The sequence below is a fragment of the Theropithecus gelada genome, chromosome 4 (genome assembly GCF_003255815.1).
Source record: "Theropithecus gelada isolate Dixy chromosome 4, Tgel_1.0, whole genome shotgun sequence".
Lineage (NCBI taxonomy): Eukaryota > Metazoa > Chordata > Mammalia > Primates > Cercopithecidae > Theropithecus > Theropithecus gelada.
This window is the reverse complement of record NC_037671.1, coordinates 66,616,606-66,623,322: the sequence shown is the minus strand read 5'-3', so window position 1 is coordinate 66,623,322 and position 6,717 is coordinate 66,616,606. Positions and strand designations below refer to the sequence as shown.

The following is a 6,717-nucleotide window of genomic DNA, read 5'->3' as shown; positions in this document are numbered from 1 at the left end:
TTTATTTACCACAAGTAAGGAACTGTGTACAAGGACTGTATAGACAAGGTATGATGTCAGTTTCCCCAAAAGGCTTTCATTGGCTCTATAAGTCAAATTTTATTTCTTAAAAGAAAGCATGCCATTCCAATCAAAGCCTTGGTAAAATAACCAGTTTCTCCAATTGTGTCCCTTTGCAAAAGAAAACATTCATTTTTTTAAAAAAATACGGAATGCTTCATGAATTTGCATGTCATCCTTGTGCAAGGACCATGTTTATCTCTGTATCCTTCCAATTTTAGTATGTGTGCTGCCAAAGTGAGCACAGAAAACAGATTCTTGTCACATTTATGCAAATAAATATATTGCCATAAGTTAAGAATACTCAAAAATAGTTTCCAAATTCTGGAGAAATCAGATAGAAAGAAATATGCTCCAAATTTTATTTATAGGATTATACTTTACTCAATTGTTGAAAGCTGTAAAAAGCTCAAAAGTTTTCTTCACTTTAAAAAAATGAAGAATTAGCAACATTTTAGGCAGAGTCATAAAAGGATTATTTTAGTCATAGGTTCAGTCCATGCAGTTAACTATGGTTTTGCTTGAATTCATAAACATTTCAGCTCTCCATGGGAGTCCTGAAAGATTTTCCTCTTTTCTAATATCGCAACATCCAAAGTTATCAGACATGTGCATTTAAGAGCACCTGTTAGAGTCCTTTAGATTGTAAAACTTCCTTTTAAAGAAGATTAACATGAAACAATAATTGTCTGTGGATGACAAAAAGTCTTAGGGTGGCCACAATTAAAGGTATAATTAACAAATAAATTTGTTACCTCTGTGGCACACGGTAATTTAACGTAACAATTATAATTATTAACATATGCCAAAAACACATTTATACAAATACGGTCCAAAAAAGGCCAGATTTTACCTCTGCATTAGTGTACTATTGATGTCAAACCTAATTTTTGATAAAATATTATAGACAAATATATCAAATCTTAATTAGTTTAACCATAAGGTAAGATTTTCATAATTTTTTTTTTTTTTTACAATTTTTTTTTAATGAAAATTTCAATGCTTTAATACAAGCTTATCCAACCCATGGCATGTTTACTGTGTGTGGCCCAAGACATCTTTGAATGTGAACCAACACAAATTCATAAACTTTTTAAAAATATTATAATTTTGGGGGTCCTTTTTTTTTTTTTTTTTTTTTTTTTTCAGTTCATCAGCTATCGTTAGTGTTAGCAGTTTTGTGTGTGTGTGGCCAAAGACAATGTTTCTTCTTTCAATGTGGCCCAGGGAGCCAAAAGATTGGCCACCCCTGCTGTAATAAAACTCTGTTGTGTTTTCATTCAAATATCATATTTATGAAGAAAACTGAATAATACTTCTTTATAGTTGATATGCTCACACACAGAATTTCTTTTACAATGTCAATCTTTTGTGAACCTTCCACAACTTTCTTAAATGTCCAGCTTTATCCTATATAACTTAAAACAATCCTTTAAACCTCTAAACTAGGCAAAATAGTTCACATTTTCTGCCTTTTTATATTGTTTTACTAAAAGCACATTCTTGTTTCCTTACATACCTTGCATGTAAAACTGTTTTTCCAGTAGTCTTGAGTCCATATTATACTATTAACTTTTAGCAACTGTTACTTTTGATGAAAAACTTGGTAAATAAGTGATTCTAATTAGGTACTAGGTCTGGAGCCTAGGACACCCAACAGAAGCACAGGTAAGGCCTGACCTTTTCTAGCATAGCAAGGAGGCATGTCTAATTCTGTGTGTTTCCAGCCCTTACCTATCTTTAAAGCAAGCAAGTTGTACAGTTAAGGATCATAGTAGCAATCCATGATATTAAAGCATTTAGTAGACCTAATACCCTTTAAAACTGTACACCGTTAATAAATTTCCTTTCATGAATGCTTTTTGACTTACACAGATCATCTATGACATGCTTTGACTTTCTGACTTATCCTAAACAGTGCTCTTTTCAAACAACCAGTCATTTTACTTTAGAGCAAGGATTTAACATATGGGATGCTTTGTCACATAAAATCTCTTTCCTTTATAATATTCCTTACCAAATGGTATTCTAGAATAAACTGGTCTTACTGTTTACACCACACCTTACTTTCATCTCTGATATGGTAATCTGCTAGGCAGGGACCCACACTTCATCTCTGTCCTATGGGTCTCTTGTGCTTGAGGCCTTGGGCCAGACTATACTTTTGTCTCCATGACCTTATAGTGACTCTTGCAAGGAGCATTTTAGCAACAAAATGTTTATATCTTTTCTTATAATTTTGTATCCCATGTTCTTTAAATCAATGAGAATATTTGCCCTCTTGACATAAAGAAGTAACCTCCAGAGGACTTTGGACTTGGGAGAAAAACTTACAAATGGAAACGAAACAGTTTCCCCTCCTCCAAAAAGGGAGCTAACTCATAACTCATAAAGGAAAGTAAGTGGGATACTTAAAGGACCTGTGTGAGATCCTATGATGGGAACACACTGCTTCAAAAGCCATGGGAAAACTCAACCCTGGGACATAGTATTAAATAAAAGCATATGGTAAGTCACAAGAAGCTGGTAGAGCTGGTGTTCTAGTTAGTGTGTTTTTAAGAAGTCACATGGTCTGTGAAGTGAAAGCAAAGAAGCAGACTTGCCTGTGAGGTGGATGGTCTGGTGGGTGCACAAGACCATTTTAAAATACACACAGAGAAAACAGGAGAATAGATGGTACTGGTTTGTAAAAAAAAGCTGATGTTAGTTGTTAAAGCAGAGGAACCTTACAATCATGATAGAAGGCATCTCTTAAGGAAGCAGGAGAGAGAATTAGTGCTAGCAAGGGAAATGCCAGATGCTTATAAAACCATCAGATTTTGTAAGGACTCACTCACTATCACAAGAACAGCATGGGAGAAATGGCCCCCATGATTCAATCATCTCCCACCAGGTCCCTCTACTGACATCGTGGGGATTATGAGATTATAATACAAGATGAGATTTGGGTGGGCACACAGAGCCAAACCATATCATTCTGCTTCTGGCCCCTCCCAAATCTCGTGTTCTCATGTTTCAAAACACAATCGTTTCTTTCCAGCAGTCCCCCAAAATTCTTAGCTCATTCCAGCATTATCCCAAAAGTCCACATCCAAAATCTCATCTAAGACCATGCAAGTCCTTTCCACCTATGAGACAGTAAAATCAAAAGCAAGTTAGTTACTTCCTAGATACAATGAGGGTATAGGCATTGGGTAAATACACCTGTTCCAATTGGGATAAATTGGTCAAAACAAAGGGGCTATAAGCCCCAAGCAAGTCTAAAATCTAATAGAGCAGTGTTTAAACCTTAAAGTTCCAAAATGATCTCTTTTGATTTCATTTCTCACAATGAGGTCACACTGATGCAAGATGTGGGCTCCCATAGCCTTGGGCAGCTTCACGCCTCTGACTTTGCAGGATACTGCCCCACTCCTGGCTGCTTTCATTGGCTGGTATTTAGGGTCTGCAGCTTTTCCAGGTACATGGTAGAAGTTGTCAATTGATTTATCATTCTGGGATCTGGAGGACAATGACTCTCTTCTCAGAGCATCACTAGGTAGTGCCTCAGTGGGGATGTTTTGTGGAGGCTTGGACCCCACATTTCCCTTCCACACTGCCCTGACAGTTGTTCTCCATGAAGGCACCACCCTGCAGCAAACTTCTTCCTGGACATACAGGCTTTCCCCTACATCCTCTGAAATCTAGGTGGAGCTTCCCAAACTTCAATTCTTGTCTTCTGCACACCCACAGGCAGGACTGACACCAAGTAGAATCTGCCAAGGCTTGAGGCATGCCCCTTCAATGCAATGTCCTGTGCTGTACCTTCGGTTTTAGCCATGGCTGGAGTATCTGGAATGCAAAGCACCAATTCCATTTTTTCCCTCCTATGATTCCAGGCCTGTGAGGAGAGGGGCTGCCACAATGGTCTCTTACATACCGTGGAGACATTTATCCAATTGCCTTGGTGATTAACATTTGGCTCCTTATTACTTATGTAAATTTTTGCAGCTGGTTTGAATTTCAACTCAGAAAATGGATGTTTTTTCCTATTGCATCATCAGACTGCAAATCGTTCAAACTTTTATGCTCCGCTTCCCTTCGAATTCTTTGCCACCTAGAAATTTCTTCTGTCAGATACCCTAAATCATCTCTTTCAAGTTCAAAGTTCCACAGATCTCTAGCCATTGTTCCTACTGCCTCTGTGACTACCGCCTCTATGACTGACACTATCACTACGACTATAGTCATTGTACCTACTGCCTCTAGTCAGGGGTTAAATGCCACCATTCTCTTTGCTAAAGCATATAAAGAATCACCTTTATTATAGTTCTTACAAGTTCTTCATCTCCATCTGAGACAACCTCAACCTGGACTTAATTGTCCATATCATTATCAGAATTTTGGTCAAAGCCATTCAGCAAGTATTTAGGAAGTTCCAAGCTTTCCCACATCTCTCTGTCACTGGAACCTTCCAAGTCTCTAAGAAGTTCCAAACTTTTCTATATTTTTCTGTCTTCTCCTGAGCCCTCCAAACTGTTCAAACCTCTGCCTGTTACCCACTTCCAAAGTCACTGCCACAATTTTGGGTATCCTTACAGCAGCACCCCACTCCCTCAGTACCAATTTACTGTATTAGTCCATTTTCACACTACTGTGAAGAAATACCTGAGACTGGGTAATTTATGAAGAAATACTTGAGACTGAGTATTTTATGAAGAAAAGAGGTTTAATTGACAATCAGTTCTGCATGGCCGGAGAGGCCTCAGGAAACTTAAAGTCATGGTAGAAGGCACCTCTTCCCAGGGCATAAGGAGAGAGAATGAGTGCTAGCAGGGTAAATGACAGATACTTCTAAAACCCTCAGATCTCATGAGAACTTATATTATAAGAACAACATGGGGGAAACAGCCCTCATGAATCAACGCCCTCTCATCAGCTTTCTTCCACAACACATGAGGATTACAACATTACAATTCAAGATGAGAAATGGGTGGAGACATAGAACCAAATCATGTTATTTATTTTGCTTAAGTTTGTTTATTATTGTGAATAGTACTGCTATTAATGTCAGTATCTTTTGTCTTCTTGTGCAAGAGTGCTTTTACTTATCTTGAACAAATATCTCTAAATTTTCTGGTTGTATAATAAAAAGCTTGTTTATCTTAAGTGGCGTATCAATTTTTATTCTTACCAGCAATGAATTTCCCCTAGAGTAAGCATTCCAAGAGGCTCAGATGGGATGTTTCTATAATTTAGTCTTGGAATTCCCAGCATATCACTTGTTCCACAATCTATTACTTAAACAAGTTTTTTGGGTGGGATTAATTAAATTAGAATTCTAAAACAAAAAAAAAAAAGAGAAAAAAGTTCAAGTAACACGCAGGAAAGTCAGAAAAAGAAAGCATAAATTAACCCCATCTCTACTAAAAATACAAAAAGTAGCTGGATGTGGTGATGTACACCTGTAATCCCAGCTACTCAGGAGACTGAGGCAAGAGAATCACTTGAACCCAGGAAATGGAGGTTGCAGTGAGCTGAGATCACACCACTGCACTCCTGCCTGGGGCAACAGAGCAAGACTCCATTTCAGAAAAAAAAAAAAGTTGTAGATAACAAAGAGAAAAAATAAAATAAAATGAGTGACTTAAACCCTAACATATCAGTAACTATATTAAATGTGAATGGTCCAAATACATCAATTAAAAGACAGATGTTGGCAGAGCAGGTAAAAGCCTATCTCAAGCATATGTTGTCATTAAGACACTCATCTTTAATAAAATGATATAGGGAGAATAAAAGTAAAAAAATGGAAAAAAAAAAAAAAAAACATATGCCATGAAAACAATCAAAAGAATGAAGAAACGGTTACAACATGTCAAATAAAGTAGACTTCTCAGCAGTTTAGTATATTGTCTATAATAGTGGTCTCACATGTTATAAATTGTAAAGAACTAAATAAACAAACACATAAATGAGTGTATGTAAAATTAGTGAAATCTGTATAGACTTCATGGATTGTATCAGTGTAGTTTCCCATTTGCAATATTATTGTACTTTCATGTGCAAAATGGTAACATTTTAATAAACTGAGTAAAGAGTGTGTGAGGTCTCTCAGTTTTATTCTCTGCAACTGCATGAGATTCTATAGTAATCCTAAAATAATAAGTAAAAGAATGAGTAATAAATTTGGCCCTTAAATAAAAGAATGAGAGTGTTTTCAATATACAGATGTAGAAAGACCTCCAAGTTATACTGTAATGTGGAAAAAGTCAAATTTCAGAAAAATGTGCATAGTTTCTATCATTTGTGTAAAAGGGAGGTAAGAGAATGCACATCATTATTGATAGTATAAGTAATAAAGGCAAACTTTGAAAAAATACACAAGAAATGTGAGACAGTGGTACATGATGAGTAGGTCAAGGTAAAGTGCACCATTTTATGACATATAAATTATGTGAACATTTTGCCTATTTTGAAGTTAAGTATATTAAGTAAAAATGTAATAAATCACATCAACACTTGAGGAACTCAGTCTTGTTTCTCACCACAAATGCAGAAAAATTTAGCAAATTTACAAAAATCAAAGACAGATGTATAAAATATTAACACATTAAGACCAATAAAATTTGGTTGAGAATAGGAAAATATCTAACATCAAATTATAAAAAATATTTA

General features: G+C 36.1%; 1 non-coding gene across 1 annotated transcript; it reads right to left on the bottom strand.

Annotated features, from left to right (window-relative positions):
• Positions 1–201: 201 nt before the first annotated feature.
• LOC112623889 lies at positions 202–305 on the bottom strand. Its single transcript, XR_003119248.1, has one exon. It is a non-coding gene; the product is annotated as a U6 spliceosomal RNA (small nuclear RNA).
• Between the last annotated feature and the right edge of the window lie 6,412 nt (positions 306–6,717).